The sequence below is a fragment of the Pantherophis guttatus genome, chromosome 2, assembly GCF_059756535.1.
Source record: "Pantherophis guttatus breed Tessera chromosome 2, ASM5975653v1, whole genome shotgun sequence".
Classification (NCBI taxonomy): domain Eukaryota; kingdom Metazoa; phylum Chordata; class Lepidosauria; order Squamata; family Colubridae; genus Pantherophis; species Pantherophis guttatus.
The window spans coordinates 262,933,007-262,947,028 of NC_142064.1; the positions used below are offsets into that span (position 1 = coordinate 262,933,007).

The window sequence follows — 14,022 nt, forward strand, 5'->3', positions numbered from 1 at the left end:
ACGATAGAGTAATGCATTGCTAGAGAAGACGTGGAGGAGAGGAGGCGAAAGGCAGAGGAACATCCTCTTCCGGCTTACCCACAATGGCGTCGGGGGAGCCTGTTGTGCTGCCTGGAGGGTGGAAGCGGCTCCTGGGAGGTGAGTGGAGGGAAGGTCGGAGGAGAAGCCGGGGGAAAGTCGGGCCCTTTGGGTTCCTCCACGGGGTATGAAGCAGAGAAAGAAAAGAGGCTGAAGCATGGCGGCTGCTGCTGCTGCATATTCTTTCCCTCCCCAAATTTTATTCCTCTGAGGCTGCACTACTTAAAACTGCTGCCTGTGGTTTTACCAATGGGAGATTTGGGGAATTTAAAAAAATCTTTATATTGATTTGTTTCATATTCCTTAACCTTACATCTCCCTCAGTCTCCACATAACTCTTGAATTCCTTCTGATTTTATTGACCCGTTTTATTGACCTGTCAAATGTGGACTTTCATGGGCAAAACATAAGTTTTAAATCTTGCATGGGATTTGGGCATCATTTCATCCGTTAGTGTCCCACCTTTCTAAAATGAGATCAAATCATTTGAGCGAATACACTTCTGGGACATTTTGCAGACTGAAATAAACAATAAACAGGAATATTTTATAACAATTTTCAATGCTAATATGATTTACACAGTGCAAAAAGAAAAGGATTGAGTGGAGTTTTGAACTTAGATTTTTTAATGTGCCAAATGAACCATAATTATTACAGGTTAAAGTACCATTTTGATACTTTTCCATGGTAATAAATGTGGGGCTTTTTTTTTTTTTTGGTGTTTCCTCATGTTTCTGCAGCCATTTCTTTTTAACAATAATGATACTAACTCATTCATATGGATCTTACAGATAAAGAAGATTCTAAGAAGAGGACTGTAAATAACAGAGAATGAGAAGCAGCGTTAAAACAAAAACAAAAAATCAACCAAAATCTTTTCCACTTCCTCCAGAAAGTATAAAAACTCTTCTCTTTCCTCAGAAGACGAGAAACAAGGGAAAGAATAACAAGAACAAAGTTTTGAGCTGGAAACAATGGAGTATGTGGAACTCAAAGAAAGATTACATGAAAAGTCAAAGGGGATAATTTCTAAATTCAGAAAAAGTGGAAATAACGAAGCCTGTGGGAAGGAAAACTTCCCTTGGATAGCCGAAATGGAATGGCATTAATGAAAGCCTTTGTAAGGGCTTTCAAAGTACCTGCAGGTAAGAGCTCAGAAATATATTTGGCCGCCTCAGTTATGCAAGAATATCAGTGTTAGAAAAACACACAGTGGGCCTATTGTCAAAAAAACAACAGATTGTAGATCACAGCTAATTATGCAAGAGAGGGTCCACACCAATGAAAATCCATACAAATGCTCATAGAGGGGCAAAAGTTTTACTCAGAACAGCTCCCACATGGAAATACTCACACCGGGAGTAGGCCTACCAGTGATCCCAATGTGGCAAAAGCTTTAGGATGCCACCACACTCTGGTGAGACACAAGAAAACTCATATTGGAGTGAAACCCTTTGAATGTCCTGATTAAGTTTCACTGTGAATTCCCACCTAGTGATACACCAGAGGATTCAAGCTGGAGAGAAACCATATGAGTGTCCTTATTGTAAGACTTAAATTTGAAGTCTGATCAGATGAAGCATCAGAGGACTCGCACGGGAGAGAGATTGTATGAGTGTCCACATTGTACAAAAAGTTTTAGTCAGACTTCCAAACTGGTGATACACCAGAGAACTCACACAGGAGTGAAACCATATGAGTGTCTGGAGTGTGGGAAAAAATTCATTCAGAATTCCAAGCTGTTGAGACACCAGAGGACTCATATGGGAGAGAAACCATATGAGTGTCTTTATTGTGGGAAAAGTTTCACTCGGAATGCCACCCTAGTGATACACCAGAGGACTCACGCAGGGGAGAAACCATATGAGTGTCACGATTGTGGGAAAAGCTTCACTCAGAATTCCAACCTGATGATACACCAGAGGATTCACACAGGAGAGAAACCGTATGAGTGCCTGGATTGTGGGAAAAGTTTCAGTCGAAATTCCCACCTTGTGGAACACCAGAGAACTCACACAGGAGAGAAACCATATAAATGTCCTGATTGTGGGAAAGGTTTCTTTTGGAATTCTAAGCTGGTGGTACACCAGAGAACTCACACAGGAAAAAAACCATATGAGTGTCTGGAGTGTGGGAAAAGTTTCAATTGGAATTCCGCTCTGGTGAAACACCAGAGGACTCACACAGGAGAAAAACCATATGAATGTCCAGATTGTGAGAAAAGTTTCACTCAGAATGCCAGCCTAGTGATACACCAGAGGATTCACACAGGAGAGAAACCGTACAAGTGCCTGGATTGTGGGAAAAGCTTCACTCAGAATTCCAACCTGATGATACACCAGAGGGTTCACACAGGAGAGAAACCGTATGAGTGCCTGGATTGTGGGAAAAGTTTCAGTCGAAATTCCCACCTTGTGGAACACCAGAGAACTCACACAGGAGAGAAACCATATAAATGTCCTGATTGTGGGAAAGGTTTCTTTTGGAATTCTAAGCTGGCGGTACACCTTAGGACTCACACAGGAGAAAAACCATATGAGTGTCTGGAGTGTGGGAAAAGTTTCACTCAGAATTACGACTTGGTTATACACCAGAGGACACACTCAGGAGAGAAACCATATGAGTGTCCGGATTGTGGGAAAAGTTTCAGTAAGAATTTCAATCTGGTGTTACACCAGAGCACTCACACAGGAGAGAAACCATATGATTGTCTGGACTGTGGGAAACATTTCAGTCGAAATTCCCACCTGGTGGAACACCAAAGAACTCACATGAGAGAAACCATATAAGTGTCTGGATTGTGGAAAGAGTTTCAAGCAGAATTCCAACCTTCTGATACACCAGAAGACTCATACAGGAGAGAAACCATATAAGTGTCCTGATTGTGGGGAAAGTTTCTGTCGGAATTCTTACCTGGTGTTACACCAGAGAACTCATACAGGCATCAAACCATATGAGTGCCTGGATTGTGGGAAATGTTTCACTCAGAGTTCCAACCTGGTGATACACCAGAGAATTCATGCCAGAAAAAAACCATATGCGTGTCTGGAGTGTGATAAAAAATTCATTCAGAATTCCAAGCTGGTGATACACCAGAGGACTCACACAGGAGCGAGACCGTAATGAATATCTGGATTGTGGGAAAGATTTCAGTAATATGTCTACCCTTATAAATCATGTAAGGTTACACATAGGGGAGAAACCATTTTAATCCCTAGATTGCTAACAGTGTTTCAGACAAAATTCCTCTCTTATCATACAGAAGATATTCCACACGGTGTAATTTGATGTATGTAGAGATATCTTGAATATCATTTCTGATCTCTCACTGCAAGCTCAGCTGAGAAATTAACCATTTTAATTTCTCAGCTGATTCTTTTTAATCAAACATGTCTTTGTGTTAAACATGGTAAATATGGTGGGCCGGCGAAAGAAACCTGCCCAGCAACAAAATTCAGCTAAGCAGCAGAGTTGAGCACTGCCTCCTAGAATTGGAGATGACAGACAGAGGAAACCTGTAGGAGGAAAAAGGCCTGCCAAATTTTATGGGAAAGAGTGTTCCCATAGGGATGGAGCTACAGTAAAAAAGGCTGATTTCCTAGCTCCTATCATCAAAATTTAAAGGAATGGACAAGGATCATGCCTACCTACCCCCATCTCAACCAATAGAACAAGTAGATGCAAAAATAATAAAGGTGGGAGAATAATGTCAGGTGCCCTATTGACACAGTGCTTAGAATGCAGTATTGCCAGGCTGACTCTGCCCACAGCCTGTCATTTGATCCTGACGGGGGTTGAGGTTGACAGCTTCCATCCTTCTGAGATCTGTAAAATGAGGACCCAGATTGTTGGGGGAAATATGCTGACTGTAAAGGGAGACTGCTGTAAAATATTCTGTGGTGGTATCTGTGTCTATATGTTACTGCTATAATAAACAGGTTTAAAGGGGATGACCAGTAATTTGAATTGTACCTGTAAAGAAATCAATCTAGTGCAGCTCTCATCACAAACATGTTACACAGGCAATCTAAGGACTCTCATTACTGTGTGCACATTATGTGAATTTTCATAATGAGCTTATAAAAAGTGACCACATCATTTAATGAGGGCAATTCCAGCAGTTCCACTTGTTATTATAACTCCAGGACCACGTGGGTCATTAAGTGAGTATTTCATGTGACTCTGATGTGGGAAGAGGTAGGAGTCCCAGTCAAGCAGGTCAGCAGCTGAGAGCTATGGGCAATGGGTGGTTTCCAGGCCTGCTCCTTTCTGGGCCTGGAAGAAGAATTGGGAGCCAAGTGCTAAAGCCCAGGACTCTAGAACAGCTTTCTACAAGCTAGCGCTCTCCAAAGATTTTGCCCAAGCTGCCTGGGAATATTCAGTGGTGGAATCTTAACTCCTGGAAATTAGGAAGGCTGCTCAGAGGAATTCTGCCCTCTAGTGAGATTTAGGCCCTGCAAGAATGCAGATGGAAAAATAATATCTCTTGCATAGATGTGTTTGGAAACAAGTGGGTTTTTTTGTCCCTTATTTCCTTTTATTAATGGGATGAAGCTGGCAATCTTCATTTAAGGCTACACATACACACAAGACCTTTATCAATTTTTATGATGCAGTACCTGGCTAATCTTGTGAAAGTTAAGTATGGTCAGGTTTTGCTCTTCTTTTTTTTTAATGATTTTTTATTACAGACTTTGCTCTTCAAGCTTCCCTCAGTTACAAATATAATTTTGGGGAGTTATCCTGCACCCCTAAGGGGAAGAACTGGCTGGAAGACTCCACTGATCTCCAAGGGAGGTGAGCTTTCTTGTTGCCTGATGGCACATTGTGTTCTCCCCACGGATTGCTTTCCCTTGTTTACTTCCTGCAAAAGAAGCTCCTGGCTCAGTTGCAGTAGCGATGTGGGCATCCCTGCGAGACCCCAAAGGACAGGCTAGGGCTAGATCATCCTAGAGAAAAAAACTTATGGATGTGATGGCTAAGAGTGGAAAACATTAAAAAAAAAAGAAAAAAAACACCTTAGAAACTCCTGATGTGCGTATTTTCAGCCTCACGTCACTAGGGGGAGCTCTAACAACACGAGCGTCTGGCAATCCGTCAATATAATAGCGGTATCCTTGGTGGCTGAGATCCGACATTCAACTGGAGGGGGCGCAGCTGAGGTGAAAGGCGTTAAAACCAGCGAGTATTGAGGAGAGGAGAAGAGCAGAGGAACTTCCTCTTCCGGCTCCTCCATGGAGTCGTGGAGAGCGGAAGTCCTGCTCTTCCCAGGGTGGAAGCAGCAGCAGCTGGAAGGCGAGCTGTAGGCAGATGGGAGGAGAAGCCTGGAGCAAGTGGGGCTCTTTGGTTTCCTCCAAGGGGTAGATGCAGAGGAAGCAACGAGGCTGAAACTTGGCTGCTGCTGCTGCTTCTGCATATTCTTTCTCTCCCCAAATGTTTTTATCTTTTTGCTGCATCATTTTAAATTGCTGCCTTTGTTTTTTTTTTTTTTTGCTTGGAAATGGGAGAGACTATAATTGCAAGGGGACATATGAAGAAGACTTGCAGATTTGGGAATGGTTTAGTCTAGACCAGTGTTTCTCAACCTTGGTAGCTTGAAGATGGGTGGACTTCAACTCCCAGAATCCCCCAGACAGCAGCGCTGGGAGTTGAAGTCCACCATCTTCAAGCTTCCAAGGTTGAGAAACACTGGTCTAGACCAGTGGTGGGTTCCTCCCGGTTCGCGAGAGCCGGTAGCGGTGACAATATGACGTCACCGAACCGGTTCTCTGTCTTCGGGAGCTGGGCCCTCCCGCCCGCCCCAGCATTATGCCGACCTTAAATTTCTTCTTTTTTCGCCCAGCTGAGAGGTGCGGCAGAGCGGATTGCCGCACCTCAGCTGGCAGATTCGCAATGCGCCTGCGCAAAGCACAAGTTCAGCACGCAGGCAAGCAAACCGAGCATGCGCATGGCAATCGCGCACAAAGTGTGCGACCGAAGAGGTGATCACGCATGAAGCGTGCGCACAAAGAGAACCAGTAGTAAAGCTGGTTAGAACCCACCCCTGGTCTAGATTTAGAGAAAAGAAGGACTAGGGAGGACATGATAGCAGTATTCGAGTATTTGAGAGGCTGTCACAAAGAAGAGGGGGTCAATTTATTTTCCAAACCTCCTGCAGGCAGGACGAAAAACAATGGATGGAAACTAATCAAGGAGAGAAGCAACGTGGAATTAAGGAAGAAACTTCCTAACGGTGAGGACAATAAGCCAGTGGAACATCTAGAAATTCCATCTAGAAGTTGTGGGTGCTTCATCACTGGAGGTTTTTAAGAAGAGACAGGACAGTCACTTGTCTGAAATGGTATAGGCTGGTCTCTTACTTGAGCAGGGGGTTGAGCCAGAAGTACAAAGACCCTTTGACATCTGGGAGATTTAAAAAATCCGTATTTTTCATAACTCTCATCTCTCTCTCTCTCTCTCTCTCTCTCTCTCTCTCTCTCTCTCCCTCTCCCTCTCCCTCTCCCTCTCCCTCTCCCTCTCCCTCTCCCTCTCTCTCTCTCTCTCTCTCTCTCTCTCTCTGTCTGTCTTCACGTAATACTTTATTCCTTGACATGTTGTTTTCCTGGTAGGTGAGGAGTTTCATGAGCAAGGTAGATGCTTTAAATATTAAATAGAGCCTGGTGGCACAGCAGACTAATAGCCTGTTATTAACATTCAGCTGCCTGCAATTACTGCAAGTTCGAATCTCCTGTTTCAAAGCCGAAGAAGAGCCGGCGCTGTCCGAAGACGTCTCCGTGGTCCTGCGGCCGGCATGACTCAATGCCAAAGGCGCACAAAACACTATTTACCTTCCTACCCAATATATGATTACGAAAATATCAAAATTGTAGTTTAACCTCTAACATTATGATTCATTTGGCAGATAGAAGACTAGCAAGATTGTAGTTCAAATACTGACTTAATTATAAAATTCTCCCTTTGGTTTGGATATATATCACACATATATGGACACATAGGCCCACAGAAATACAAAGCCATAAATTTATGTATATAGAAAATGTATCGGTGTTTCAGTGTGTAAAGTATCCCAGAAGTGCATTATTTAATTTTAGAAAGGTAGGGACAGTAAGTGCTGAAATGGTGCCCAAATCCTAATGCAAGATTTAAAGCATCCATTTTGCCCATGACACACTTTACTTGCCAGGAAAACAACATGTCAATAAAGTCATAAGGAGTCAAGTATTATGTGAAGACCGAGAGAGATGGGCGGTTATGAAATATGACAAAGATTTTTTAAATCTCCCAAATCTGAGATTCAGAATAGAGCTGGAAGGGTCCTTGTAGGTCTTCTAGCCCAATGCCCTGCTCAAGCAAAGAGCCTGTAGTACAGTGGACTAAGCACTGTTATTAACATCTGCTGCTTGCAATTACTGCAAGTTCAAATCTCACCAGGCTCAAGGTTGACTCAGCCTTCCATCCTTTCTAAGGGGGGTAAATTGAGGACCCAGTTTGTGGGGGCAATAAGCTGACTTTGTATAAAAATATACAAAAGTATGAAGGCTATTGCTTAATGCACTGTAAGCCACCCTGAGTCTCCAGAGAAGGGCGGCATATAAATCAAATAAATATATATATATATTGCATAGGATTTGGGCACCATTTTTTCTGTTAGTGTCCCCATCTTTCTAAAATTAGATTTAAAAAAAATTGAGAAAATGCACTTCTGGCATGTTTCGCCGACTGAAATACACACAGATTTTCTACATGCATAATTCATATGTGTGTATTTCTCTGTGTATATGCGTGCATGTATCAATCAGATTACAGCCGGAAGGGATTTTGGAGGTTGTCTACTCCAACCCCCTGGTGAAGCAGGAAACCCTTTACCATTTCAGATAGGAGGCTGGCCAGTTTTTTCTTAAAAACCTCCAGGAATGAAGCACCCACAACTTCTAGATGGAATATGTTCCACTGGTAAATTGTCCTCCCTGTTAGGAAGCGTCTCCTTAATTCCAGATTACTTCTCTCCCTGATTAGTTTCCATACATGGTTTCTTGCCTTGCCTTCTGGATGCTTTGAAAATAAGTTGATTCCCTCTTCATTGTGGCAGCTCCTCAAATACTGGAATACTGCTATCATGTCCCTCCTAGTCCTTCTTTTCTCTAGGCTGGCCATACCCAATTCCTTCAACCATTCTTCATATATTTTAGTCTCCAGCCTCTTAATCATCTTAGTTGCTCTTCTTTGCATTTGCATCCTTTTAGAGCATGGTGTCAAACTCGCAGCATCACGTTGCTGTCACGTGATGTTTCATGATGTTTTTCCCCTTTGGGGAGCTGGGGTGGGAGGTTTATCTATGACCTCAGGGTTACCTGGGTAGTGCAAATGGATGAGTAGCCTTGGAACTGCTGAAATGACTGTTGTAGACTGGAGATAGATGATGTCATATCCCTCCCCCTCTGTTGAGAGAGGGCTGTTCAATTTTGAGGCCTCGAAAGAGGAATTCAGCAGGTCCAAGAAGGCTCCACACCCATTTCTACTACCCAGGTGACTGAAGACACAGATAAACCTCCAAGTGGCCTCACCAACTCTCCAGCTGTCTGCAAGGAATATAAATCGTTCCATTCCCCACCATCCAGTCAGAGCTGAATAAGCTTGGAGGAGAAGTGAAATGTCTTCAAAGAAAAACAAGAAAGTCCAGTTGCCTCCTTAAAAAGCACTTTTGGGACAACCGTGATCTGGATGACTGAGAATCTCCATAGATAATTGGTCTCCAGTTTTCCGGGTCTGGGTTTTTTTTTTTATTATTATTTTTTGAAGATGGTAACCACATCAGCTCTTTTCCGATCCTCTAGTACAGTGATGGCTAACCTTTTTGCTATTGCATGCCAAAAGGGGGGGGATATGGGGGGGGGTCACGCATGTGTGTGCGCACACCCATAATTCAGTGCCCCCCCACGCATGCATCCGCGACCCCCCTCCCGCTCTCTCCCTGCTTTTGGCACGCAATGGCAAAAAGATTACTGGTGGGCCTGGTGGGCTCGTTTTTTCCCCTTCCCAGGCTCCAGAGGCTTTCTTGGAGCCTGGGGAGGGCAAAAATGTCCTCCCCCACCCTCCCGGAGGCTCTCTAGAGTCCAGAAATGGCTGTTTCCCAACTTCCAGTGGGCCCGGAAGGCCCGAAAATCAGCTGGCCAGCACACGCATGCACGCTGGAGCCCAGTCAGGGCAAAGCTCGCATCCCCACAGATATGGCTCCGCGGGCCACAGATTCGCCATCACGGCTCTAGTAATTCCCCAGTGCTCCAGGATGTTTTAAAGATATGGTACAATGGTTGTGAAATAACATCTATCAGTTCCTTCAGAACTCTGGGAAGTGATTTATATTCATCAAGATCAATCAGATAGGTGTCCTCTTTTTCTTGCTTATTTTAATTTTTATTTCTTATCTGTCTTTTACGGTTATGTTTTTGGTAGGTTGGGCTATAGTTTCATTTTGATGAAGATTGATGCAAAGATAAGAGTTAAGCATCTCTGCTTTCTCTCTACTGCCTGTTACAGTAACAGAGTTGGAAGGGACCTTGGAGGTCATTGCAACTATCGCCATCTGCTAGTATTTTATCTGAATCGCACCGACCCAGAGCAGAAAGGCGGAGAGATGTAGTGATCTTTTATATATAATGCAACTCCACCTTCTCTTTTGTTAGAGGAGGTCGAGTTTCTGTTTCTTTTGAATAGTTTGTATCCCTCTATCAGGACATTCCAGTCATGAGTTTCATCCCACCAAGTTTCAGTAATGGCAATTATATCATATCTGCCTTCATGTACTAATACTTCAAGTTCACCCTGTTTGTTCCCTAAACTTTTAGCGTTGGTGTATGGGCATTTGAGTCCTTTATGGGTCTTGGATATGTTTCTTATATCTCTTACTTTGTAACTGGGATTTACATCCTTTCCATCAGTCTCAATCAACTTCATTATGTTTTTCTTCTTTTTATTTCTTTCTCTTTACTCCCTATGTGATTGGTTATTTAGTGGTTTTTGCTTGGAATTACGTTCTAAAGGTCGTGAAGATTGGCTCTCCCTCCCCCTCAATTTCAGTTTAAAGCCCTTCTGAAAAGATGAGCCAGTCATTTTCCAAATATATTCTTTCCAGTTCTTGTGAAGGTTCACTCCATCCCTTGCCAGTAGCCCTTCATGTAAGTAATGCAAATCATGGTCTAGGAAGCCGAAGTCCTGTTGACAACACCAGTTTTTAAGCCAGTAGTTCATTTCTAAAACCATTTGCGGGAGCATCATTGGATGTTGGCCTTTTGTTGGAAGTATAGATGAAAACACCTCTTATGCTCCTACTTCTTTAACTTTCTTTCCTAGGTATTCGTCATCTCTTGTTTTCAGATTCATTGTTGTGTCATTGCTCCCCACATGTAGGAGAAGAAAGGGATAGTAAACCACAGGGTTATTTTAGTGATATACCGTTTCCCCCAAAATAAGACATCCCCTGATAATAAGCCCAATCAGGCTTTTGAGCACATGGCAATAGGGCCAAGTGCTTATTTCAGGGTTCAAAAAAATAATAAGACCAGGGTCTTATTTTCGAAGAAACACGGTAGAGTAGTAGAGATGTAGAATAAAAGAGAGAGATATGTGTGGTCTATTCAAGTTAAAAAGAATTTTATGATTCAGTCAATATTTCAACATGAATCCTGCTATTCTTCTATATGCCAAATGAATCATAGTTAATGTTAGAGCTTAAACTAGAATTTTGATGCTTCATGGTAATATTTGGGGATGTTTTTTTGCTGCTTCCACATATCATGCAGCCATCTTCTTATACAATAATGAAACTAATCCATTACTATGAATCTTACAGACAAAAAGAAAGCCAAGAACAGCAATCTGGAGAACAGAAAATGAGAAGCAGCCTTAAAATGCAAAACAAACCATCAATCAAGATCTTTTCTACTTTCTTCAGGCAGTGTAAAAACTGCTCTTATCAGATGACAAACAAGGGAGAGAATAACGAGCAGTTTTGAGCTGGAATAAACAGAGAATATGGAACTCAAGGAAATATTACATGGGACGTGAAAGGGGATAATTTCCAAATAAAAAGTAGGAAGTACCTGGAAGTCAGTGGGAAGGAAAAGGCCCAGATGGCCAAAATGGGCAGGCATCAATTAAAGCCTTTGAAGAAGGAAAGAGCGGCATAAATCAAAGAACCTCCAGGTAAGAGATCAGAAATATTGTTGGCCGCCTCAAGAATCCAAGAATATTAGTGTTGGAAAAACCCTACAGACAGCTTATTGTTTGTAAATCACAACTGATTATGGGAAGAGGATCCACCCAACGAAAATCCATACAAATGTTTGGCGTATAGCAAAAGCTTTAATCAGAACAGCTTTCTCATGATTCGTGGAATGATTTCTACAAAAGAGAAGCTCTACCAGTGCTCCCAATCTGTTAAGTTGAAACACGAGATGACGACCATGGGGAAAAAAACCACATGAGTGTCCAGATTGTGGGAAAGGTTTCAAGCAGAATTCTAAACTGGTGCTCCATCAGAGGACTCACACAGGAGAGAAACCATTTGAGTGTCTGTATTGTGGCAAAGGTTTCAGTCAGAATTACAACCTGGTGATACACCAGAGGACCCACACAGGAGAAAAACCATATGAATGTCTGAATTGTGGCAAAGGTTTCAGTCACAGTTCCTCCCTGGTGAAACACCAGAGGACTCACATGGTAGAGAAATTGTATGAGTGTTCAGAAACGTTTGAGTTGCAATACCCATCTGATGGTACATCAGAGCATTCTCACAGAAGAAAAAACCTATGAGTGCCTGGATTGTGGGAAAAGTTTCAGTTGCAATTCCTACCTGGTAGAACACCAGAAGAGTCACATGGGAGAGAAACCATATAAGTGTCCAGATTGTGAGAAAAGTTTCCAGCATAATTCCAAGCTGGTGATACACCAGAGGACTCACATGAAAGAGAAACCATATAAGTGTGAGGATTGTGGGGAAAGTTTCAGTCAGAATTCTTTCCTGGTGAAACACCATAGGACTCATACAGGAAAGAAACCATTTGTATGTCTGGATTGTGGCAAAAGTTTCAGTCAGAATTACTACCTGGTTATACACAAGAGGACTCACACAGGAGAGAAACCACATAAGTGTCCAGATTGTGGAAAACGTTTCAATTGGAATTCCGAGCTTGTGGTACATCAGAGAACACACACAGGAGAGAAACCATATAAGTGTCCTGATTGCGGAAAAGGTTTCAATCGAAATTCTAACCTGGTGGTACATCAGAGAACTCACACGGGGGACAAACAGTACCAGTGCCAAATTGTTGTAAAAGTTTCACTCAGAATTCCTACTTGGTGAAACACCAGAGAATTCACACAGGAGAAAAACGATATGAGTGTCTCTTTTGTGAGAAAAGTTTTATTCAGAATTCCGACTTGGAGATACATCAGAGGACTCACACAGGAGAAAAAACACATCAGTGTCCGTTTTGCTGGAAAAGTTTCCTTCGTAAGTCCGGGTTGGTGATACACCAGAGGAGTCACACAGGAGAAAAACCATATGAGTGTCCTGACTGTGGAAAAGGTTTCATAAGGAATTCCAGTTTAGTGATACACCAGAGAACTCACACAGGAGAGAAACCGTATGAGTGTCCAGTTTGTGGGAAAGATTTTGGGACCAGGTCTAGCCTTATAAATCATGTAAGGTTACACACAGGGGAGAAACCATTCAAGTGCCCAGATTGTGGAAAGTGTTTCACACAGAATTCAAATTTTTTCATACACAAAAAATCACACACAAGCCAAAATTTGATGCATTAATTTCTTGCTTGATTCTTTTTAGTCAAATGTGTCGTAGTATCAAAATATGAGGGGGGGAGATGTGAGCTTTCTTTCTCTGGCCCAGTGCTGCAGTTTCCTTTCATGGAGTCGAGGTGCTGGGCCAGGGAAAGCAAGCTTAGATCTGTATTAGTTATATTTGCCGCCTTGAGGTATTTGTACATATCATAAAGGGGGATATAAATATGTATAAGTATGTATGATTTATTTTAAAAATGTATATCGCAGCCCAATTCCTGTTGACTTTGGGCAGCTTGCAGCAATAAAACCCTACTACAGAAATCAATAAACCCTACATATTGCAAATGGCAAAATACAAAGCCTCCACATTTAACATGTACTTGTCCTGCAAGTACAGGTAATGCTCGAGTTACAAATGTAATGGAGCCTCACCATTCTATTTGTAACTTCATTCGTAGGAGTGAATCTTGTACGTTGAAGTTTTGTCTGCTTGTAAATGGGGCGTTTGGAAACTGAGTGATTCGCTCCATTTTCAATTGCCCCATTTGCACACAAATGAAGCTTCTAATCTCCATCAGGTCTCTAGGTGAAAAGTGTCCCGGTGGTGGCGGAAAGGAGATGGTGGATGGAGAAGCAGGAGACAGGCACCGTAAACGCTTTTTGTGTGGAGAATAAAAGTTTCTGGGGTCCGTGAACTCACAAGAGTTCAGGCACCCAGTTTCTGCAAAAGAGGATGGGGGTGCCAGAACTCTTGTGATATTACAGCACTGAGAGTGGAGAGGAGAGTTCTTTTGACTCTCCTCTCCCTCAAAGGCAAAGAAACCTTTGAGGCAGAGTGGAGCCAGATCTTGTTAGTCTGGCGTGGCAGGATGGGAAAGGGAAGCAGTTGTGGGGAGAGGGGGGTGGGAAATAGGTGTGAATGTTGCACACCCTCTGCAGTCTTCATAAGGCAGTCTTCAACTGCTGTGGCGCTGCAACATTCGTAATTTCGGGACTTGATCGTAAACACTAGGGGGCATTTATCTCGTAACTTCGAATGGGCGCTAAATGAATGAATGCTCGTAAATTGGGGATTACCTGTATAGGACACTTTTAGCAAGGTTGATGGAATTTTGATGGTCAGGGAGCTCCAAAAAAGTCCAC

The 14,022-nt window shown here is 42.7% G+C and overlaps 2 pseudogenes across 2 annotated transcripts; both read left to right on the top strand.

The window, feature by feature from the left end:
- The first annotated feature begins 37 nt into the window (after positions 1–37).
- Positions 38–4,028, top strand: LOC132710823 (uncharacterized; annotated as a pseudogene). Its single transcript, XR_015731709.1, has 2 exons — positions 38–138; positions 870–4,028. The product of XR_015731709.1 is annotated as an uncharacterized LOC132710823 (transcript).
- A 2,012-nt stretch (positions 4,029–6,040) lies between these two features.
- LOC148115745 (uncharacterized) lies at positions 6,041–13,232 on the top strand (annotated as a pseudogene). The gene is made up of 2 exons (XR_015731714.1): positions 6,041–6,310; positions 10,928–13,232. The product of XR_015731714.1 is annotated as an uncharacterized LOC148115745 (transcript).
- The last annotated feature ends 790 nt before the right edge of the window (positions 13,233–14,022 follow it).